The following is a 26,061-nucleotide window of genomic DNA, read 5'->3' on the forward strand; positions in this document are numbered from 1 at the left end:
GAGGACGAAACCCCAGTTAGCTGGGTCGTGTATGTTTTAACAGTATAAAGCAACCCCTGAGCACGTTTATGCTGTTGATGTATCGGGCACGTGATCCGCAGATCCTGCCAGCTAAGGGACACTACTCTTCGTCAGTGAAAGGCATAAGTAAAATAATTATTTGCCCTTTGATGACAATGTCTTCACGATCAAAATTCACCCATTTCACATTCAATTAATGTGAACAACAGAACGTCTTCAATAATTTGGATTTAAAAAAAAAATATCTGGATTACCTACAATAAACCCAACAATATGTCAGGTATTTAGCTCTAACATGTAATCTGGTTCTTCTGCAATTTCAGTTATATAAGCTATGAATAGATATCCTTGACACACATGGACATTAACATCTTGAGTTGCTGAAACACCAACGTAAAAATCTGTGGTGGAGACAGGTTCTATGTACCTCAGATATTTTATGTCCCTTTTAAATGTATTATAGTAATTTTGTGACTTCACAATCGAAATGGTACACCGTCTGACTAATTGATGTACTGTCTGAGTAAGATTCTCATCTTTCAAGATTGTACGAAAAATCTTAAGATGTTTACCAACATTGCCTGATATTTGCCTGTGAGCAGTGCAGGCATCTGGAGAGCTCAAATAGACGGTCACAGGTAACCTATACTGTGTTCTGAGCAGGAACATTGTTTTTCTAGGGTACTTGTATATGACGTTGGGTCGCACCGCCAGTGGAATGTACAGTCTCTGTTCAATTTGACTTGGATTTAGTGTCGATGCTACTTGTCATCGTGCCTCTTGAGTCATCTGTCTAGTTGGATTAAAGCATGATATTGCTTCGGTACAAGCTTTTAGTATTTAACCTAAAGATAAAGGCGTTATTTAAAGATTACCAAGCCGAAGGACTATGATTAATTTGGTGTCACCATAATGTCAAGTCGAGTAATGTGGTAATGTTAGTTAGTTTACTTTCCTTGAAAATAATTTATTCACAACGGGAAAAGGATTGGGAACAAGTTATTCAACATAGGACACCCGCTCTTGGTAATGTTACAATGACTGCAAGGTCAAGTACAGTCACAGAACCAGTGAAGGTGTGGGAGCACATCACACATTACACTTAACACCTTTCTAAAATGCCGGGCAAACGAAAGTATATACTTGAAAACTGTATTAGACCCCAAAAATTACAAACGTTATCAAAACGCTTCAAGGCTGCAAACAGTCGCCGAAAGACTACAAACTTGTCCAAAACATAATTATGATACCCGTATCAAAACCATCACCATCAATTAACCATTCCTTGTTCGTTTAAGTTTAAGTTCGTTTAGCTGTATAATTTTCTTTTACCCGGCAGTTTATTTTCAAAATACAGTAAACTACGTTTATAACGAACATGCTTATAACGAACTGACTGATATAACGAACCTATTTTTTAGACGCGGCCATTTGTTGTACACATCCTTTGAGTTCGTTATAACTGGAGTTTACTGTACACATGTACGTTCAACGTTGGAACACTGTAGGTCAAGGCTACTCCCTTCTCATCTAGATAGAATCAAGACTTTGAAAGACATTAAGTTCGATGTGGTCGTTTCGATGCAATAGTGGTTGCGGAGAAACACCAACTAACCAAGAATTGCTTTAAATAATTTAATTTCGTTTGCCTTAGATAGTGATGCTGGGCACTTTCAAGGCAGACAATGACGGCAAAGCCGACGATTTTTAATTATTGGCCGATACCGAAAAGTTGTTATTGTCGAAGGAAAACGTGCAGAATTTTATCCAACACGAACCTTTGTATAGCTCACTTGGAAGATTTCCTTTCAATGTCTGACTCACTACCACGACCACTACTACTACTTCTACAACTACTACTACTACTACTACTACTACTACTACTACTAATAATAATAATAATAATAATACGTCACTCAGTTGGTTAAAACAAAGATAAGCGTCTCTTAGCGATTACTTGTATATAGACACACTGTTTTTCTTATTTCGACATTTTACACATGATATCATTTCATATGATGTACTTACAAATGCGTCTCTAGGAGCTCTTCAAAGTCAGCCATACTCTTTGCTGCCATCGTGGCTTGGGGGAAATCGTGAGTGAGCTGGCTGCTTGCTAGAAGAAGCTCCTGACCATGGAAATGAAGATGTTACAAGCTGGCCCTCCTCATCACCAATACCATAGGTTTGCATGCCACAGGCATCCGTCATTGTTGCCCATTTCTCAGCAGAATGTTGTCTTTCCCCAGGATTTTCACATCTTTGTGCTACTGGGATGTGTTCTTGTCACGAAATCTTGAAAAGTCCCTATTTCTCCTTTGATGATATTTGACAAACTGTTCACAAGTACCTGTGGGTGTTGGAATGAATCCGCGAATTGCGACACACGGTGTCTACATGTTGTGGTCTACATTTACATACCTCGAACACGTTGTGACATTGTGTTACTGCTTTTGGACTGACTGACTAGATGTGTGTTAAATGTAAAAATACACCATTCTATATATTGTACACAAAAACTTTGACACGTCCTTTCAACTAAACTTTCGTTTATGTGATTGATATATTTTGAATGAAATGACAAACGATTGGCTCAGTCAAAGATAGCAAAAACCATTGAAAACATTTGTGAAATGGAAATATTTGAGCGGATCATCGAACATGGAATTTTGATTTCGAGTTTTTTCTGTTGAACTGAATAAACACACCAATGACAATGACCATCTCACCACAACCCAATATCTCATTCAGCATGAGTTCAATGTAAACTATATCTTCTAATTGTTCTCTTGATGTGCAGAGTTGCGTCCCTTGGGCACGTCAGAAACATGTGATCGTGCTTTCGAATACCGGTTTGTCCTGATTATGTAACAAGGTTCGTCAGCACAATACCTGTGCTCGTGTTGGGTTTCACCAAAGTGGTAAACGTCTGAGACATGCATCAGTTTAGTCTTTCCTCTAAATTAAGCTTAAAGGCCGTAATATAACTGAAATGCTGTTTACAGAGACGATAAACCCAACTCACTTATTCTAATTGACGTTATGACGTTTGCCCGACACAGAGCGAAAGTCAAACAATACAGCTATCAAGGCTGCTTCACAAACGAATTGATCTCTGGTTCAAGAAATTAATTAATTGATGTGTTGTTAACCTTACGGTGACAGACAGAGTGGACACCGTCACATTGTTGGAACAACATACGTCATGGTTTACATTCTATCTTGGCACAGGAATGTAGAGGTTCTGTTTAAGGTTTTTGACTCTATGGTCACCCCCATCTTAACCTATGGCTCTGAAATTTGGGGTACTTGCTATTGTAAAAAAATCGAATCTGTCCAAATCGCCTCTTGTAAGCATTATCTAAAAGTAAACAAATCAACCTGCTCAAATATGGTTTTAGGGGAATGTGGGAGGTTTCCTTTACAACTCACTTACATGACAAAAGTAATTAAATATTGGTGCAGGATCTTACATCTTCAACCCCACAAATTACCTTCTCAATGCTATTTAATGCTTAAATCTTTAGATGATGTTGGGAGGGTAACTTGGGCGACTAAAGTTAGAAATATTTTATTCCAATTTGGATTTGGTTTTGTATGGCTCAATCAAGAGGTGGGTGACTCTAAAGCTTTTATTCCCCATTTTAAGCAAAGGCTCAAAGATAATTTACTAGTAATTCTGGAGTGCTTCTGTAAACTCTTCTTCAAACTGTGATCTTTATAAGCATTTTAAATCCATGTTAAATGTTGAAAGGTACTTGTCATGTCCACTCCCTACCCATTTAAGAATTGTTTTTACTAAATTCAGATGTTCAAATTTTTAAATAGCTTTAGAAACTGGCAGATATAGTAAAACAGACCGTTCACTCAGATTTTGTAACTATTGTAGTAGTAAGGGAGTTAATGTCATTGAGGATGAATTTCATGTACTCTTTAATTGTAATTTATATTCTGCCCTAAGACAAAAATACCTTGTTAATCTTCCTATGCCTACTCATTACAGTAATTCTCATGTAATAAATATTCTTAGTAATTAAAATGAGCAAACATTATTTCTAGTTTGTAAATTCTTATCCTATGCTCACAAAATAATTAATGATAAATTCTGTGCCCTGTAAATGTCATGCTCACATGTCTGTATTTTGGGCCATTGGCCTTTTACTGAATAAACATGTCTGTCTAAATGTCTGAATGTAGAGGAGTTTCAAGTGAGTCCGCTGATTATATCTGAGCCGTTATTGACGAAGGGCAATGTCAAGACAAGGCTTACAAAATTGAGAATAGCGATGGCGGCCATTAACTTTTATAGCTGTTTATGTGGGGCTGGAATGAAGTTGATGAAACACGATGCAACTTCAAACAAACGTTAGTAGCTGCTATACATTTTAATGCCATACTAGTAGACACTTGTGTATGTAGGTGAGTTTAGTCTCTCTTTATAGCCAAACGAATAATATACTAAGGTGAGGTACACTGAAATCACTGTACAGGTTGAGACTTAAAAACTAACCCCTCTCCTCAACCATATACCTCTCTCAACCTTACACCTCTCCTCAACCTACCCCCACCCAACAACCTAACCCCTCTCCTCAACCTACCCCCACCCAACAACCTAACCCCTCTCCTCAACCTACCCCCACCCAACAACCTAACCCCTCTCCTCAACCTACCCCCACCCAACAACCTAACCCCTCTCCTCAACCGCACCCCTCACCTCAACCTAACCCCTCTCCTCAACCTAACCCCTTCCCACAACCTAACCCCTCTCCTCAAGCTAACCCCTCTCCTCAACCTACCCCGTCCCGACAACCTAACCCCTCTCCTCAACCCAACCCATCAACACAACCTAACCCCTCTCCTTAACCTAACCCCTCTCCTCAACCTTACCCCTCCCCACAACCTAACCTCTCTCTTCAAGCTAACCCCTCTCCTCAACCTACCCCCTCCCGACAACCTAACCCCTCTCCTCAACCTAACCCCTCCCCACAACCTAACCTCTCTCCTCAACCCAACACCTCCACACAACCTAACCCCTCTACTTTACCTAACCCCTCCCCACAACCTAACCCCTCTCCTCAACCTAACCCCTCTCCTCAACCTTACACCTCTCCTCAACCTACCCCCTCCTCACAACCTAACCCCTCTCCTCAACCTAACCCCTCCCCACAAGCAAGTGCCGTGTGAGGTGTATCCTGAATTGAATATTGTTGGTTATGTAGAAACTCCATGGTGTTTGGGGTTATTTCTACCACTAAAATAAACATCGGCTGGTGTTGAAAAAAACTACCCCTCCAAAATACTCTACTGGACAACAGTGCCATCTATTAGAAACATCAGTTGTCCTTTCTGTCAGTATTTCCTTATCTCGTGAAATGCCAGATTAGAATATCTACAAATTACTGCTACACCAAAGAATGTGTGAATTTTCGCTTTCGACTGGACCACTGCCTTATATTGTAGCAGGCCTGCTGCTCTTTCTGCTGGCCACGGACCAAAGGACAAGCAGTGTAGTCCATTCCTTTGAAAAAGCTTCCACGTTTGTTCAAACTGTAGAGATGTGTGGAATCCAAGATTGATGTGAGCGAGGGGAGATCACTCTTAATCCCATGTCCGCCTAGCCTGATGGAGGTGAGTGAAGTGCTCGTAATATATCCCATGTGGTGACACTTGTTTTAAAGTGGAAAGGCCAGGTTTGATTCGAACTCACTTGAAAGGGAACCACAATAATTGTTTCATAAGAAATGATGAGTAGTAACGTTTGAATATTTAACATTTTTTTTATAATTAAAAAGTGTTCGAGAGACCTGTCCTCGTACAACTGTCGCCACATAAAGGAATGTCTATAATCTTCAAGGTAGCCCCACGCATACACGAATCTGCAGGTATTTGCCAGAACAGTTCATCCATTTAGGAGACAGCAGCATAGCCATATATGGGGGCAAATATCACGTTGTTTCACAACATCAGGATGGTTTTATGTGTCAAGATCAGAGGCCGGGGGATGTGGCCTGATGCCGATATTGCGATACCGCTGTCTACTAGATCATTATTAGCTCTAAGGAAGGAACACAGTAGTGAAAACAGACGACTTGAATGTACATTACAGAAATATTTATTCAGATGACAATAGGTCGAAAGTAATATACCAAAAGAGAGATCCAAATTACGGGGCCAAAATAGTATTATATAGCATCACCTTGTGCGAATAAAGATCATCAATTATATGAAAAATAAGCCAAAACGTAAGCCAAAGATGGGCCAAAATAGTGTGTCTAAAATGGGCCAAAATGAGAGGATGCATATTAAATATCTCTCTCTCTCTCTCTCTCTCATTTACTCTCTCAATCTAACTCATATACTCTCACTATCTCAAACTCTCTCTTAATCTTTCTGTCACTCTTTCTCAACCGTGCACGCTCTCTCATATTTACTCTGAATCTCTCTCAATTACTCTGACAATCTCAATCTCTCTCACAATCTTACTCTCCCAACCGTTCAAGCTCTCTCTACATCTTACTCTCTCAACTGTTCAAGCTCTCTATCTCTCTCTCTCCTTCATTTACTCTCTCAATTTCACTCATATTACTCTCTCAATCGTTCAAGCTCTCTCGCTCTCTCGCTCTCTCTCCTTCATTTACTCTCAATTTCACTCATATACTCTATCTCAAACTCTCTCTTAATATTTCTGTCACTTTTTCTCAACCGTGCACGCTCTGTCTTATTTACTCTGAATCTCTCTCAACTACTCTCACAATCTCAATCTCTCTCACAATCTTACTCTCCCAACCGTTCAAGCTCTCTCTACATCTTACTCTCTCAATCGTTCAAGCTCTCTCGCTCTCTCTCTCTCTCTCTCTCTCCTATACACATATCCAATCATTCACTCACTCACTCACTCACTCACTCACTCACTCACTCACACACATTCAGACATTAAAATGATAAGGAGTCTACGAGAAGATCTTCCTAAAGAAGGCAGCCGCTCTCGTCAGCGCCTTACTCAAGGGATGAATCTCTCGGTCATCCACGAAGCTGTGGTCATCTTCGTCCTCGTACACCCAGTAGTCACTTTCATCGTCGTCACTTGGGGCAGAATAGTGGTCGGCGTGGTTGATGGTGACGGGGGCGGGGAGCGTCTCATCGTAGACAGGGCGGGCCCAGAACGGAGTGAAGACACTCAGGGGGTCGGGGAAACGGGAAGGGGACACAGCTTGGGAACGCTACTCATCGAGGGGAGGGAGGGAGAAAGTAAGGCAAGTGAGACAGAACATCGGGAGATTTGCTAAGAAAACAAATCACACTATATCATAGGCAATGGACATACTTAATATTAACGAAACAGCTATACTAGACTGAAGAAGTTAGGAGTGCATGTAAAATACATACACAGTCGGACTCCTCATCTTGAGACGGCCACAAACTCACAGCCGCAGGAGTACCATAATACCGAATTATGTCCTCCCGAGCTGGAAAATAAAAGAAAAGCTCCGTTAAATGTACGACGACGGTTACGTTTAAAAAAAATCTAGTATATTTTCAGTTCTGTACAAATACATTTTACCCCCTATTTAGTATTGTAATATTAGAGTCAATACACGTTTACCAAGAACAAATCAGAACAATCATATGTACCAGAGATACTACAGGAAGGTCAGGCAGATAGTATGGTGTATTTAGCTGCTAGAAAGCTCTTTCAGATTTGGTCATTTCTATTTAATTTGCATCTATGTGGCACACATCGGCTAAACAGTTATCCAGTTACCTGCTGTTCTAAAACGAGACAGTTAACGAATAAATTGGGTCCACAACTTCTAAACACGTAATACAAGCTATCTAAAATGTGTATGCTACATCGTCCGACACTGTAATACACCAACAGGTGTCATCACAGCCTACGAAATGAATTTCAAAATCAAACATTTTGAATTGAAACAATTGCAAATGGCGGCCGCCATCTTCAGTCCCAATACGGCTGCCTAACTACGACGAATTTCATCACTAATTTAACATCTTAACACTTTAAAGTCGAATAATTGGGATCCTAAATACCTTGAATATGAAGCCTTGTATTCATCTTGGACTGGAAAATGCTTGAAGAGATACAGTAGTGAGCACAACGTGGAGATCAACGGAGCAAAAGCGATCGTGGTTCTGTTGAAAACAGAAGGGGACGTTGAGAACGGCAACGGTAACTACGTTACGGAGAATTCAGAACGAGGCGCCATCGTCAGCTTCCGGCGTGGTAAAGGCGGCCTAGCCTCATGACATTGTAAAAGGTGAAAGCAACCGGGATAGCTTTCGGCTGGACACAAGACGTAGCTAATAAAGTTATCATCAATTCCAGCATTTGGTTTGGCAACTCGCGAGACTCAAAGTGCAAACTTAGAACTGAAACAAACTATACACGTTTGTGGCTTGAAAAAAATGTTTTGTGAAAACTATGTTTATTTGGATAAAATATTCAGTTTAAGAAATTATTCTCAAACGTTTACTAGCCTAAACAGTGATATCGTATTTGGACATCCCTTAAAACCTGAAATTCTTGTAGCCGTTCAGGATGTCTTTCATAGCAGACAAAATGACTCGGGGTAGCGGGCTAGTGACAATTTTCATCTCTGATGATCACAGTGGGATGTTGGAATTATTCCCGTCAACTGGGATTAAATATTAAATGGAGCTACTATATGTACCATGATGAACAGTGACAGTTCTTACTTAGAACCACAATGTCGACTGAATTTATTTTTTTAAATATGGAAAATTGAAAATGAAAAATAAACTGCAATATTTGTAGTATCGTCTGTGATTAAAAGTACACCATGTTCTGGTGATGTTTGACCTTTAAAAACGTTTGCTTTGCAGCCTCGTGCTCATTTGAACGGGTCGGTAGAATGTGGAAGAAGAAACTATTTGATGTGTGTGAAGCAAGTGCCGTGTGAGGTGTATCCTGAATTGAGTGTTGGTTATGTAGAAACTCCATGGTGTTTGGGGTTATTTCTACCACTAAAATAAACATCGGCTGGTGTTGAAAAAAACTACCCCTCCAAAATACTCTACTGGACAACAGTGCCATCTATTAGAAACATCAGTTGTCCTTTCTGTCAGTATTTCCTTATCTCGTGAAATGCCAGATTAGAATATCTACAAATTACTGCTACACCAAAGAATGTGTGAATTTTCGCTTTCGACTGGGCCACTGCCTTATATTGTAGCAGGCCTGCTGCTCTTTCTGCTGGCCACGGACCAAAGGACAAGCAGTGTAGTCCATTCCTTTGAAAAAGCTTCCACGTTTGTTCAAACTGTAGAGATGTGTGGAATCCAAGATTGATGTGAGCGAGGGGAGATCACTCTTAATCCCATGTCCGCCTAGCCTGATGGAGGTGAGTGAAGTGCTCGTAATATATCCCATGTGGTGACACTTGTTTTAAAGTGGAAAGGCCAGGTTTGATTCGAACTCACTTGAAAGGGAACCACAATAATTGTTTCATAAGAAATGATGAGTAGTAACGTTTGAATATTTAACATTTTTTTTATAATTAAAAAGTGTTCGAGAGACCTGTCCTCGTACAACTGTCGCCACATAAAGGAATGTCTATAATCTTCAAGGTAGCCCCACGCATACACGAATCTGCAGGTATTTGCCAGAACAGTTCATCCATTTAGGAGACAGCAGCATAGCCATATATGGGGGCAAATATCACGTTGTTTCACAACATCAGGATGGTTTTATGTGTCAAGATCAGAGGCCGGGATATGTGGCCTGATGCCGATATTGCGATACCGCTGTCTACTAGATCATTATTAGCTCTAAGGAAGGAACACAGTAGTGAAAACAGACGACTTGAATGTACATTACAGAAATATTTATTCAGATGACAATAGGTCGAAAGTAATATACCAAAAGAGAGATCCAAATTACGGGGCCAAAATAGTATTATATAGCATCACCTTGTGCGAATAAAGATCATCAATTATATGAAAAATAAGCCAAAACGTAAGCCAAAGATGGGCCAAAATAGTGTGTCTAAAATGGGCCAAAATGAGAGGATGCATATTAAATCAATCTCTCTCTCTCTCATTTACTCTCTCAATCTAACTCATATACTCTCACTTTCTCAAACTCTCTCTTAATCTTTCTGTCACTCTTTCTCAACCGTGCACGCTCTCTCATATTTACTCTGAATCTCTCTCAATTACTCTGACAATCTCAATCTCTCTCACAATCTTACTCTCCCAACCGTTCAAGCTCTCTCTACATCTTACTCTCTCAATCGTTCAAGCTCTCTCTCTCACCTCTCTCTCTCCTTCATTTACTCTCTCAATTTCACTCATATTACTCTCTCAATCGTTCAAGCTCTCTCGCTCTCTCTCTCTCTCCTTCATTTACTCTCTCAATTTCACTCATATACTCTATCTCAAACTCTCTCTTAATCCTTCTGTCACTTTTTCTCAACCGTGCACGCTCTGTCTTATTTACTCTGAATCTCTCTCAACTACTCTCACAATCTCAATCTCTCTCACAATCTTACTCTCCCAACCGTTCAAGCTCTCTCTACATCTTACTCTCTCAATCGTTCAAGCTCTCTCGCTCTCTCTCTCTCTCTCTCTCTCTCCTATACACATATCCAATCATTCACTCACTCACTCACTCACTCACTCACACACACACATTCAGACATTAAAATGATAAGGAGTCTACGAGAAGATCTTCCTAAAGAAGGCAGCCGCTCTCGTCAGCGCCTTACTCAAGGGATGAATCTCTCGGTCATCCACGAAGCTGTGGTCATCTTCGTCCTCGTACACCCAGTAGTCACTTTCATCGTCGTCACTTGGGGCAGAATAGTGGTCGGCGTGGTTGATGGTGACGGGGGCGGGGAGCGTCTCACCGTAGACAGGGCGGGCCCAGAACGGAGTGAAGACACTCAGGGGGTCAGGGAAACGGGAAGGGGACACAGCTTGGGAACGCTACTCATCGAGGGGAGGGAGGGAGAAAGTAAGGCAAGTGAGACAGAACATCGGGAGATTTGCTAAGAAAACAAATCACACTATATCGTAGGCAATGGACATACTTAATATTAACGAAACAGCTATACTAGACTGAAGAAGTTAGGAGTGCATGTAAAATACATACACAGTCGGACTCCTCATCTTGAGACGGCCACAAACTCACAGCCGCAGGAGTACCATAATACCGAATTATGTCCTCCCGAGCTGGAAAAGAAAAGAAAGGCTCCGTTAAATGTACGACGACGGTTACGTTTAAAAAAAATCTAGTATATTTTCAGTTCTGTACAAATACATTTTACCCCCTATTTAGTATTGTAATATTAGAGTCAATACACGTTTACCAAGAACAAATCAGAACAATCATATGTACCAGAGATACTACAGGAAGGTCAGGCAGATAGTATGGTGTATTTAGCTGCTAGAAAGCTCTTTCAGATTTGGTCATTTCTATTTAATTTGCATCTATGTGGCACACATCGGCTAAACAGTTATCCAGTTACCTGCTGTTCTAAAACGAGACAGTTAACGAATAAATTGGGTCCACAACTTCTAAACACGTAATACAAGCTATCTAAAATGTGTATGCTACATCGTCCGACACTGTAATACACCAACAGGTGTCATCACAGCCTACGACATGAATTTCAAAATCAAACATTTTGAATTGAAACAATTGCAAATGGCGGCCGCCATCTTCAGTCCCAATACGGCTGCCTAACTACGACGAATTTCATCACTAATTTAACATCTTAACACTTTAAAGTCGAATAATTGGGATCCTAAATACCTTGAATATGAAGCCTTGTATTCATCTTGGACTGGAAAATGCTTGAAGAGATACAGTAGTGAGCACAACGTGGAGATCAACGGAGCAAAAGCGATCGTGGTTCTGTTGAAAACAGAAGGGGACGTTGAGAACGGCAACGGTAACTACGTTACGGAGAATTCAGAACGAGGCGCCATCGTCAGCTTCCGGCATGGTAAAGGCGGCCTAGCCTCATGGCATTGTAAAAGGTGAAAGCAACCGGGATAGCTTTCGGCTGGACACAAGACGTAGCTAATAAAGTTATCATCAATTCCAGCATTTGGTTTGGCAACTCGCGAGACTCAAAGTGCAAACTTAGAACTGAAACAAACTATACACGTTTGTGGCTTGAAAAAAATGTTTTGTGAAAACTATGTTTATTTGGATAAAATATTCAGTTCAAGAAATTAATCTCAAACGTTTACTAGCCTAAACAGTGATATCGTATTTGGACATCCCTTAAAACCTGAAATTCTTGTAGCCGTTCAGGATGTCTTTCATAGCAGACAAAATGACTCGGGGTAGCGGGCTAGTGACAATTTTCATCTCTGATGATCACAGTGGGATGTTGGAATTATTCCCGTCAACTGGGATTAAATATTAAATGGAGCTGCTATATGTACCATGATGAACAGTGACAGTTCTTACTTAGAACCACAATGTCGACTGAATTTATTTTTTTAAATATGGAAAATTCAAAATGAAAAATAAACTGCAATATTTGTAGTATCGTCTGTGATTAAAAGTAGACCATGTTCTGGTGATGTTTGACCTTTAAAAACGTTTGCTTTGCAGCCTCGTGCTCATTTGAACGGGTCGGTAGAATGTGGAAGAAGAAACTATTTGATGTGTGTGAAGCAAGTGCCGTGTGAGGTGTATCCTGAATTGAGTGTTGGTTATGTAGAAACTCCATGGTGTTTGGGGTTATTTCTACCACTAAAATAAACATTGGCTGGTGTTGAAAAAAACTACCCCTCCAAAATACTCTACTGGACAACAGTGCCATCTATTAGAAACATCAGTTGTCCTTTCTGTCAGTATTTCCTTATCTCGTGAAATGCCAGATTAGAATATCTACAAATTACTGCTACACCAAAGAATGTGTGAATTTTCGCTTTCGACTGGGCCACTGCCTTATATTGTAGCAGGCCTGCTGCTCTTTCTGCTGGCCACGGACCAAAGGACAAGCAGTGTAGTCCATTCCTTTGAAAAAGCTTCCACGTTTGTTCAAACTGTAGAGATGTGTGGAATCCAAGATTGATGTGAGCGAGGGGAGATCACTCTTAATCCCATGTCCGCCTAGCCTGATGGAGGTGAGTGAAGTGCTCGTAATATATCCCATGTGGTGACACTTGTTTTAAAGTGGAAAGGCCAGGTTTGATTCGAACTCACTTGAAAGGGAACCACAATAATTGTTTCATAAGAAATGATGAGTAGTAACGTTTGAATATTTAACATTTTTTTTATAATTAAAAAGTGTTCGAGAGACCTGTCCTCGTACAACTGTCGCCACATAAAGGAATGTCTATAATCTTCAAGGTAGCCCCACGCATACACGAATCTGCAGGTATTTGCCAGAAAATTTCATCCATTTAGGAGACAGCAGCATAGCCATATATGGGGGCAAATATCACGTTGTTTCACAACATCAGGATGGTTTTATGTGTCAAGATCAGAGGCCGGGGGATGTGGCCTGATGCCGATATTGCGATACCGCTGTCTACTAGATCATTATTAGCTCTAAGGAAGGAACACAGTAGTGAAAACAGACGACTTGAATGTACATTACAGAAATATTTATTCAGATGACAATAGGTCGAAAGTAATATACCAAAAGAGAGATCCAAATTACGGGGCCAAAATAGTATTATATAGCATCACCTTGTGCGAATAAAGATCATCAATTATATGAAAAATAAGCCAAAACGTAAGCCAAAGATGGGCCAAAATAGTGTGTCTAAAATGGGCCAAAATGAGAGGATGCATATTAAATCAATCTCTCTCTCTCCTTCATTTACTCTCTCAATCTAACTCATATACTCTCACTTTCTCAAACTCTCTCTTAATCTTTCTGTCACTCTTTCTCAACCGTGCACGCTCTCTCATATTTACTCTGAATCTCTCTCAATTACTCTGACAATCTCAATCTCTCTCACAATCTTACTCTCCCAACTGTTCAAGCTCTCTCTACATCTTACTCTCTCAATCGTTCAAGCTCTCTCTCTCACCTCTCTCTCTCCTTCATTTACTCTCTCAATTTCACTCATATTACTCTCTCAATCGTTCAAGCTCTCTCGCTCTCTCTCTCTCTCCTTCATTTACTCTCTCAATTTCACTCATATACTCTATCTCAAACTCTCTCTTAATCTTTCTGTCACTTTTTCTCAACCGTGCACGCTCTGTCTTATTTACTCTGAATCTCTCTCAACTACTCTCACAATCTCAATCTCTCTCACAATCTTACTCTCCCAACCGTTCAAGCTCTCTCTACATCTTACTCTCTCAATCGTTCAAGCTCTCTCGCTCTCTCTCTCTCTCTCTATCTCTCCTATACACATATCCAATCATTCACTCACTCACTCACTCACTCACTCACACACACACATTCAGACATTAAAATGATAAGGAGTCTACGAGAAGATCTTCCTAAAGAAGGCAGCCGCTCTCGTCAGCGCCTTACACAAGGGATGAATCTCTCGGTCATCCACGAAGCTGTGGTCATCTTCGTCCTCGTACACCCAGTAGTCACTTTCATCGTCGTCTCTTGGGGCAGAATAGTGGTCGGCGTGGTTGATGGTGACGGGGGCGGGGAGCGTCTCACCGTAGACAGGGCGGGCCCAGAACGGAGTGAAGACACTCAGGGGGTCAGGGAAACGGGAAGGGGACACAGCTTGGGAACGCTACTCATCGAGGGGAGGGAGGGAGAAAGTAAGGCAAGTGAGACAGAACATCGGGAGATTTGCTAAGAAAACAAATCACACTATATCGTAGGCAATGGACATACTTAATATTAACGAAACAGCTATACTAGACTGAAGAAGTTAGGAGTGCATGTAAAATACATACACAGTCGGACTCCTCATCTTGAGACGGCCACAAACTCACAGCCGCAGGAGTACCATAATACCGAATTATGTCCTCCCGAGCTGGAAAAGAAAAGAAAAGCTCCGTTAAATGTACGACGACGGTTACGTTTAAAAAAAATCTAGTATATTTTCAGTTCTGTACAAATACATTTTACCCCCTATTTAGTATTGTAATATTAGAGTCAATACACGTTTACCAAGAACAAATCAGAACAATCATATGTACCAGAGATACTACAGGAAGGTCAGGCAGATAGTATGGTGTATTTAGCTGCTAGAAAGCTCTTTCAGATTTGGTCATTTCTATTTAATTTGCATCTATGTGGCACACATCGGCTAAACAGTTATCCAGTTACCTGCTGTTCTAAAACGAGACAGTTAACGAATAAATTGGGTCCACAACTTCTAAACACGTAATACAAGCTATCTAAAATGTGTATGCTACATCGTCCGACACTGTAATACACCAACAGGTGTCATCACAGCCTACGAAATGAATTTCAAAATCAAACATTTTGAATTGAAACAATTGCAAATGGCGGCCGCCATCTTCAGTCCCAATACGGCTGCCTAACTACGACGAATTTCATCACTAATTTAACATCTTAACACTTTAAAGTCGAATAATTGGGATCATAAATACCTTGAATATGAAGCCTTGTATTCATCTTGGACTGGAAAATGCTTGAAGAGATACAGTAGTGAGCACAACGTGGAGATCAACGGAGCAAAAGCGATCGTGGTTCTGTTGAAAACAGAAGGGGACGTTGAGAACGGCAACGGTAACTACGTTACGGAGAATTCAGAACGAGGCGCTATCGTCAGCTTCCGGCGTGGTAAAGGCGGCCTAGCCTCATGGCATTGTAAAAGGTGAAAGCAACCGGGATAGCTTTCGGCTGGACACAAGACGTAGCTAATAAAGTTATCATCAATTCCAGCATTTGGTTTGGCAACTCGCGAGACTCAAAGTGCAAACTTAGAACTGAAACAAACTATACACGTTTGTGGCTTGAAAAAAATGTTTTGTGAAAACTATGTTTATTTGGATAAAATATTCAGTTCAAGAAATTAATCTCAAACGTTTACTAGCCTAAACAGTGATATCGTATTTGGACATCCCTTAAAACCTGAAATTCTTGTAGCCGTTCAGGATGTCTTTCATAGCAGACAAAATGACTCGGGGTAGCGGGCTAGTGACAATTTTCATCTCTGATGATCACAGTGGGATGTTGGAATTATTCCCGTCAACTGGGATTAAATATTAAATGGAGCTGCTATATGTACCATGATGAACAGTGACAGTTCTTACTTAGAACCACAATGTCGACTGAATTTATTTTTTTAAATATGGAAAATTCAAAATGAAAAATAAACTGCAATATTTGTAGTATCGTCTGTGATTAAAAGTAGACCATGTTCTGGTGATGTTTGACCTTTAAAAACGTTTGCTTTGCAGCCTCGTGCTCATTTGAACGGGTCGGTAGAATGTGGAAGAAGAAACTATTTGATGTGTGTGAAGCAAGTGCCGTGTGAGGTGTATCCTGAATTGAGTGTTGGTTATGTAGAAACTCCATGGTGTTTGGGGTTATTTCTACCACTAAAATAAACATCGGCTGGTGTTGAAAAAAACTACCCCTCCAAAATACTCTACTGGACAACAGTGCCATCTAATAGAAACATCAGTTGTCCTTTCTGTCAGTATTTCCTTATCTCGTGAAATGCCAGATTAGAATATCTACAAATTACTGCTACACCAAAGAATGTGTGAATTTTCGCTTTCGACTGGGCCACTGCCTTATATTGTAGCAGGCCTGCTGCTCTTTCTGCTGGCCACGGACCAAAGGACAAGCAGTGTAGTCCATTCCTTTGAAAAAGCTTCCACGTTTGTTCAAACTGTAGAGATGTGTGGAATCCAAGATTGATGTCAGCGAGGGGAGATCACTCTTAATCCCATGTCCGCCTAGCCTGATGGAGGTGAGTGAAGTGCTCGTAATATATCCCATGTGGTGACACTTGTTTTAAAGTGGAAAGGCCAGGTTTGATTCGAACTCACTTGAAAGGGAACCACAATAATTGTTTCATAAGAAATGATGAGTAGTAACGTTTGAATATTTAACATTTTTTTATAATTAAAAAGTGTTCGAGAGACCTGTCCTCGTACAACTGTCGCCACATAAAGGAATGTCTTTAATCTTCAAGGTAGCCCCACGCATACACGAATCTGCAGGTATTTTCAGAACATTTCATCCATTTAGGAGACAGCAGCATAGCCATATATGGGGGCAAATATCACGTTGTTTCACAACATCAGGATGGTTTTATGTGTCAAGATCAGAGGCCGGGGGATGTGGCCTGATGCCGATATTGCGATACCGCTGTCTACTAGATCATTATTAGCTCTAAGGAAGGAACACAGTAGTGAAAACAGACGACTTGAATGTACATTACAGAAATATTTATTCAGATGACAATAGGTCGAAAGTAATATACCAAAAGAGAGATCCAAATTACGGGGCCAAAATAGTATTATATAGCATCACCTTGTGCGAATAAAGATCATCAATTATATGAAAAATAAGCCAAAACGTAAGCCAAAGATGGGCCAAAATAGTGTGTCTAAAATGGGCCAAAATGAGAGGATGCATATTAAATCAATCTCTCTCTCTCTCTCATTTACTCTCTCAATCTAACTCATATACTCTCACTTTCTCAAACTCTCTCTTAATCTTTCTGTCACTCTTTCTCAACCGTGCACGCTCTCTCATATTTACTCTGAATCTCTCTCAATTACTCTGACAATCTCAATCTCTCTCACAATCTTACTCTCCCAACCGTTCAAGCTCTCTCTACATCTTACTCTCTCAATCGTTCAAGCTCTCTCTCTCACCTCTCTCTCTCCTTCATTTACTCTCTCAATTTCACTCATATTACTCTCTCAATCGTTCAAGCTCTCTCGCTCTCTTTCTCCTTCATTTACTCTCTCAATTTCACTCATATACTCTATCTCAAACTCTCTCTTAATCTTTCTGTCACTTTTTCTCAACCGTGCACGCTCTGTCTTATTTACTCTGAATCTCTCTCAACTACTCTCACAATCTCGATCTCTCTCACAATCTTACTCTCCCAACCGTTCAATCTCTCTCTACATCTTACTCTCTCAATCGTTCAAGCTCTCTCGCTCGCTCTCTCTCTCTCTCTCCTATACACATATCCAATCATTCACTCACTCACTCACTCACTCACTCACTCACACACATTCAGACATTAAAATGATAAGGAGTCTACGAGAAGATCTTCCTAAAGAAGGCAGCCGCTCTCGTCAGCGCCTTACTCAAGGGATGAATCTCTCGGTCATCCACGAAGCTGTGGTCATCTTCGTCCTCGTACACCCAGTAGTCACTTTCATCGTCGTCACTTGGGGCAGAATAGTGGTCGGCGTGGTTGATGGTGACGGGGGCGGGGAGCGTCTCACCGTAGACAGGGCGGGCCCAGAACGGAGTGAAGACACTCAGGGGGTCAGGGAAACGGGAAGGGGACACAGCTTGGGAACGCTACTCATCGAGGGGAGGGAGGGAGAAAGTAAGGCAAGTGAGACAGAACATCGGGAGATTTGCTAAGAAAACAAATCACACTATATCGTAGGCAATGGACATACTTAATATTAACGAAACAGCTATACTAGACTGAAGAAGTTAGGAGTGCATGTAAAATACATACACAGTCGGACTCCTCATTTTGAGACGGCCACAAACTCACAGCCGTAGGAGTACCATAATACCGAATTATGTCCTCCCGAGCTGGAAAAGAAAAGAAAAGCTCCGTTAAATGTACGACGACGGTTACGTTTAAAAAAAATCTAGTATATTTTCAGTTCTGTACAAATACATATTACCCCCTATTTAGTATTGTAATATTAGAGTCAATACACGTTTACCAAGAACAAATCAGAACAATCATATGTACCAGAGATACTACAGGAAGGTCAGGCAGATAGTATGGTGTATTTAGCTGCTAGAAAGCTCTTTCAGATTTGGTCATTTCTATTTAATTTGCATCTATGTGGCACACATCGGCTAAACAGTTATCCAGTTACCTGCTGTTCTAAAACGAGACAGTTAACGAATAAATTGGGTCCACAACTTCTAAACACGTAATACAAGCTATCTAAAATGTGTATGCTACATCGTCCGACACTGTAATACACCAACAGGTGTCATCACAGCCTACGAAATGAATTTCAAAATCAAACATTTTGAATTGAAACAATTGCAAATGGCGGCCGCCATCTTCAGTCCCAATACGGCTGCCTAACTACGACGAATTTCATCACTAATTTAACATCTTAACACTTTAAAGTCGAATAATTGGGATCCTAAATACCTTGAATATGAAGCCTTGTATTCATCTTGGACTGGAAAATGCTTGAAGAGATACAGTAGTGAGCACAACGTGGAGATCAACGGAGCAAAAGCGATCGTGGTTCTGTTGAAAACAGAAGGGGACGTTGAGAACGGCAACGGTAACTACGTTACGGAGAATTCAGAACGAGGCGCCATCGTCAGCTTCCGGCGTGGTAAAGGCGGCCTAGCCTCATGGCATTGTAAAAGGTGAAAGCAACCGGGATAGCTTTCGGCTGGACACAAGACGTAGCTAATAAAGTTATCATCAATTCCAGCATTTGGTTTGGCAACTCGCGAGACTCAAAGTGCAAACTTAGAACTGAAACAAACTATACACGTTTGTGGCTTGAAAAAAATGTTTTGTGAAAACTATGTTTATTTGGATAAAATATTCAGTTCAAGAAATTAATCTCAAACGTTTACTAGCCTAAACAGTGATATCGTATTTGGACATCCCTTAAAACCTGAAATTCTTGTAGCCGTTCAGGATGTCTTTCATAGCAGACAAAATGACTCGGGGTAGCGGGCTAGTGACAATTTTCATCTCTGATGATCACAGTGGTATGTTGGAATTATTCCCGTCAACTGGGATTAAATATTAAATGGAGCTGCTATATGTACCATGATGAACAGTGACAGTTCTTACTTAGAACCACAATGTCGACTGAATTTATTTTTTTAAATATGGAAAATTCAAAATGAAAAATAAACTGCAATATTTGTAGTATCGTCTGTGATTAAAAGTAGACCATGTTCTGGTGATGTTTGACCTTTAAAAACGTTTGCTTTGCAGCCTCGTGCTCATTTGAACGGGTCGGTAGAATGTGGAAGAAGAAACTATTTGATGTGTGTGAAGCAAGTGCCGTGTGAGGTGTATCCTGAATTGAGTGTTGGTTATGTAGAAACTCCATGGTGTTTGGGGTTATTTCTACCACTAAAATAAACATCGGCTGGTGTTGAAAAAAACTACCCCTCCAAAATACTCTACTGGACAACAGTGCCATCTAATAGAAACATCAGTTGTCCTTTCTGTCAGTATTTCCTTATCTCGTGAAATGCCAGATTAGAATATCTACAAATTACTGCTACACCAAAGAATGTGTGAATTTTCGCTTTCGACTGGGCCACTGCCTTATATTGTAGCAGGCCTGCTGCTCTTTCTGCTGGCCACGGACCAAAGGACAAGCAGTGTAGTCCATTCCTTTGAAAAAGCTTCCACGTTTGTTCAAACTGTAGAGATGTGTGGAATCCAAGATTGATGTGAGCGAGGGGAGATCACTCTTAATCCCATGTCCGCCTAGCCTGATGGAGGCGAGTGAAGTGCTCGTAATATATCCCATGTGGTGACACTTGTTTTAAAGTGGAAAGGCCAGGTTTGATTCGAACTCACTTGAAAGGGAACCACAATAATTGTTTCATAAGAAATGATGAGTAGTAACGTTTGAATATTTAACATTTTTTTATAATTAAAAAGTGTTCGAGAGACCTGTCCTCGTACAACTGTCGCCACATAAAGGAATGTCTATAATCTTCAAGGTAGCCCCACGCATACACGAATCTGCAGGTATTTGCCAGAACATTTCATCCATCTAGGAGACAGCAGCATAGCCATATATGGGGGCAAATATCACGTTGTTTCACAACATCAGGATGGTTTTATGTGTCAAGATCAGAGGCCGGGGGATGTGGCCTGATGGCGATATTGCGATACCGCTGTCTACTAGATCATTATTAGCTCTAAGGAAGGAACACAGTAGTGAAAACAGACGACTTGAATGTACATTACAGAAATATTTATTCAGATGACAATAGGTCGAAAGTAATATACCAAAAGAGAGATCCAAATTACGGGGCCAAAATAGTATTATATAGCATCACCTTGTGCGAATAAAGATCATCAATTATATGAAAAATAAGCCAAAACGTAAGCCAAAGATGGGCCAAAATAGTGTGTCTAAAATGGGCCAAAATGAGAGGATGCATATTAAATCAATCTCTCTCTCTCTCTCATTTACTCTCTCAATCTAACTCATATACTCTCACTTTCTCAAACTCTCTCTTAATCTTTCTGTCACTCTTTCTCAACCGTGCACGCTCTCTCATATTTACTCTGAATCTCTCTCAATTACTCTGACAATCTCAATCTCTCTCACAATCTTACTCTCCCAACCGTTCAAGCTCTCTCTACATCTTACTCTCTCAATCGTTCAAGCTCTCTCTCTCACCTCTCTCTCTCCTTCATTTACTCTCTCAATTTCACTCATATTACTCTCTCAATCGTTCAAGCTCTCTCGCTCTCTTTCTCCTTCATTTACTCTCTCAATTTCACTCATATACTCTATCTCAAACTCTCTCTTAATCTTTCTGTCACTTTTTCTCAACCGTGCACGCTCTGTCTTATTTACTCTGAATCTCTCTCAACTACTCTCACAATCTCGATCTCTCTCACAATCTTACTCTCCCAACCGTTCAATCTCTCTCTACATCTTACTCTCTCAATCGTTCAAGCTCTCTCGCTCTCTCTCTCTCTCTCTCTCTCCTATACACATATCCAATCATTCACTCACTCACTCACTCACTCACTCACACACATTCAGACATTAAAATGATAAGGAGTCTACGAGAAGATCTTCCTAAAGAAGGCAGCCGCTCTCGTCAGCGCCTTACTCAAGGGATGAATCTCTCGGTCATCCACGAAGCTGTGGTCATCTTCGTCCTCGTACACCCAGTAGTCACTTTCATCGTCGTCACTTGGGGCAGAATAGTGGTCGGCGTGGTTGATGGTGACGGGGGCGGGGAGCGTCTCACCGTAGACAGGGCGGGCCCAGAACGGAGTGAAGACACTCAGGGGGTCAGGGAAACGGGAAGGGGACACAGCTTGGGAACGCTACTCATCGAGGGGAGGGAGGGAGAAAGTAAGGCAAGTGAGACAGAACATCGGGAGATTTGCTAAGAAAACAAATCACACTATATCGTAGGCAATGGACATACTTAATATTAACGAAACAGCTATACTAGACTGAAGAAGTTAGGAGTGCATGTAAAATACATACACAGTCGGACTCCTCATCTTGAGACGGCCACAAACTCACAGCCGTAGGAGTACCATAATACCGAATTATGTCCTCCCGAGCTGGAAAAGAAAAGAAAAGCTCCGTTAAATGTACGACGACGGTTACGTTTAAAAAAAATCTAGTATATTTTCAGTTCTGTACAAATACATATTACCCCCTATTTAGTATTGTAATATTAGAGTCAATACACGTTTACCAAGAACAAATCAGAACAATCATATGTACCAGAGATACTACAGGAAGGTCAGGCAGATAGTATGGTGTATTTAGCTGCTAGAAAGCTCTTTCAGATTTGGTCATTTCTATTTAATTTGCATCTATGTGGCACACATCGGCTAAACAGTTATCCAGTTACCTGCTGTTCTAAAACGAGACAGTTAACGAATAAATTGGGTCCACAACTTCTAAACACGTAATACAAGCTATCTAAAATGTGTATGCTACATCGTCCGACACTGTAATACACCAACAGGTGTCATCACAGCCTACGAAATGAATTTCAAAATCAAACATTTTGAATTGAAACAATTGCAAATGGCGGCCGCCATCTTCAGTCCCAATACGGCTGCCTAACTACGACGAATTTCATCACTAATTTAACATCTTAACACTTTAAAGTCGAATAATTGGGATCCTAAATACCTTGAATATGAAGCCTTGTATTCATCTTGGACTGGAAAATGCTTGAAGAGATACAGTAGTGAGCACAACGTGGAGATCAACGGAGCAAAAGCGATCGTGGTTCTGTTGAAAACAGAAGGGGACGTTGAGAACGGCAACGGTAACTACGTTACGGAGAATTCAGAACGAGGCGCCATCGTCAGCTTCCGGCGTGGTAAAGGCGGCCTAGCCTCATGGCATTGTAAAAGGTGAAAGCAACCGGGATAGCTTTCGGCTGGACACAAGACGTAGCTAATAAAGTTATCATCAATTCCAGCATTTGGTTTGGCAACTCGCGAGACTCAAAGTGCAAACTTAGAACTGAAACAAACTATACACGTTTGTGGCTTGAAAAAAATGTTTTGTGAAAACTATGTTTATTTGGATAAAATATTCAGTTCAAGAAATTAATCTCAAACGTTTACTAGCCTAAACAGTGATATCGTATTTGGACATCCCTTAAAACCTGAAATTCTTGTAGCCGTTCAGGATGTCTTTCATAGCAGACAAAATGACTCGGGGTAGCGGGCTAGTGACAATTTTCATCTCTGATGATCACAGTGGGATGTTGGAATTATTCCCGTCAACTGGGATTAAATATTAAATGGAGCTGCTATATGTACCATGATGAACAGTGACAGTTCTTACTTAGAACCACAATGTCGACTGAATTTATTTTTTTAAATATGGAAAATTCAAAATGAAAAATAAACTGCAATATTTGTAGTATCGTCTGTGATTAAAAGTAGACCATGTTCTGGTGATGTTTGACCTTTAAAAACGTTTGCTTTGCAGCCTCGTGCTCATTTGAACGGGTCGGTAGAATGTGGAAGAAGAAACTATTTGATGTGTGTGAAGCAAGTGCCGTGTGAGGTGTATCCTGAATTGAGTGTTGGTTATGTAGAAACTCCATGGTGTTTGGGGTTATTTCTACCACTAAAATAAACATCGGCTGGTGTTGAAAAAAACTACCCCTCCAAAATACTCTACTGGACAACAGTGCCATCTAATAGAAACATCAGTTGTCCTTTCTGTCAGTATTTCCTTATCTCGTGAAATGCCAGATTAGAATATCTACAAATTACTGCTACACCAAAGAATGTGTGAATTTTCGCTTTCGACTGGGCCACTGCCTTATATTGTAGCAGGCCTGCTGCTCTTTCTGCTGGCCACGGACCAAAGGACAAGCAGTGTAGTCCATTCCTTTGAAAAAGCTTCCACGTTTGTTCAAACTGTAGAGATGTGTGGAATCCAAGATTGATGTGAGCGAGGGGAGATCACTCTTAATCCCATGTCCGCCTAGCCTGATGGAGGCGAGTGAAGTGCTCGTAATATATCCCATGTGGTGACACTTGTTTTAAAGTGGAAAGGCCAGGTTTGATTCGAACTCACTTGAAAGGGAACCACAATAATTGTTTCATAAGAAATGATGAGTAGTAACGTTTGAATATTTAACATTTTTTTATAATTAAAAAGTGTTCGAGAGACCTGTCCTCGTACAACTGTCGCCACATAAAGGAATGTCTATAATCTTCAAGGTAGCCCCACGCATACACGAATCTGCAGGTATTTGCCAGAACATTTCATCCATCTAGGAGACAGCAGCATAGCCATATATGGGGGCAAATATCACGTTGTTTCACAACATCAGGATGGTTTTATGTGTCAAGATCAGAGGCCGGGGGATGTGGCCTGATGGCGATATTGCGATACCGCTGTCTACTAGATCATTATTAGCTCTAAGGAAGGAACACAGTAGTGAAAACAGACGACTTGAATGTACATTACAGAAATATTTATTCAGATGACAATAGGTCGAAAGTAATATACCAAAAGAGAGATCCAAATTACGGGGCCAAAATAGTATTATATAGCATCACCTTGTGCGAATAAAGATCATCAATTATATGAAAAATAAGCCAAAACGTAAGCCAAAGATGGGCCAAAATAGTGTGTCTAAAATGGGCCAAAATGAGAGGATGCATATTAAATCAATCTCTCTCTCTCTCTCATTTACTCTCTCAATCTAACTCATATACTCTCACTTTCTCAAACTCTCTCTTAATCTTTCTGTCACTCTTTCTCAACCGTGCACGCTCTCTCATATTTACTCTGAATCTCTCTCAATTACTCTGACAATCTCAATCTCTCTCACAATCTTACTCTCCCAACCGTTCAAGCTCTCTCTACATCTTACTCTCTCAATCGTTCAAGCTCTCTCTCTCACCTCTCTCTCTCCTTCATTTACTCTCTCAATTTCACTCATATTACTCTCTCAATCGTTCAAGCTCTCTCGCTCTCTTTCTCCTTCATTTACTCTCTCAATTTCACTCATATACTCTATCTCAAACTCTCTCTTAATCTTTCTGTCACTTTTTCTCAACCGTGCACGCTCTGTCTTATTTACTCTGAATCTCTCTCAACTACTCTCACAATCTCGATCTCTCTCACAATCTTACTCTCCCAACCGTTCAATCTCTCTCTACATCTTACTCTCTCAATCGTTCAAGCTCTCTCGCTCTCTCTCTCTCTCTCTCTCTCCTATACACATATCCAATCATTCACTCACTCACTCACTCACTCACTCACACACATTCAGACATTAAAATGATAAGGAGTCTACGAGAAGATCTTCCTAAAGAAGGCAGCCGCTCTCGTCAGCGCCTTACTCAAGGGATGAATCTCTCGGTCATCCACGAAGCTGTGGTCATCTTCGTCCTCGTACACCCAGTAGTCACTTTCATCGTCGTCACTTGGGGCAGAATAGTGGTCGGCGTGGTTGATGGTGACGGGGGCGGGGAGCGTCTCACCGTAGACAGGGCGGGCCCAGAACGGAGTGAAGACACTCAGGGGGTCAGGGAAACGGGAAGGGGACACAGCTTGGGAACGCTACTCATCGAGGGGAGGGAGGGAGAAAGTAAGGCAAGTGAGACAGAACATCGGGAGATTTGCTAAGAAAACAAATCACACTATATCGTAGGCAATGGACATACTTAATATTAACGAAA

The sequence above is a fragment of the Haliotis cracherodii genome, unplaced genomic scaffold, assembly GCF_022045235.1.
Source record: "Haliotis cracherodii isolate W230 unplaced genomic scaffold, xgHalCrac1.p SCAF_1, whole genome shotgun sequence".
Classification (NCBI taxonomy): domain Eukaryota; kingdom Metazoa; phylum Mollusca; class Gastropoda; order Lepetellida; family Haliotidae; genus Haliotis; species Haliotis cracherodii.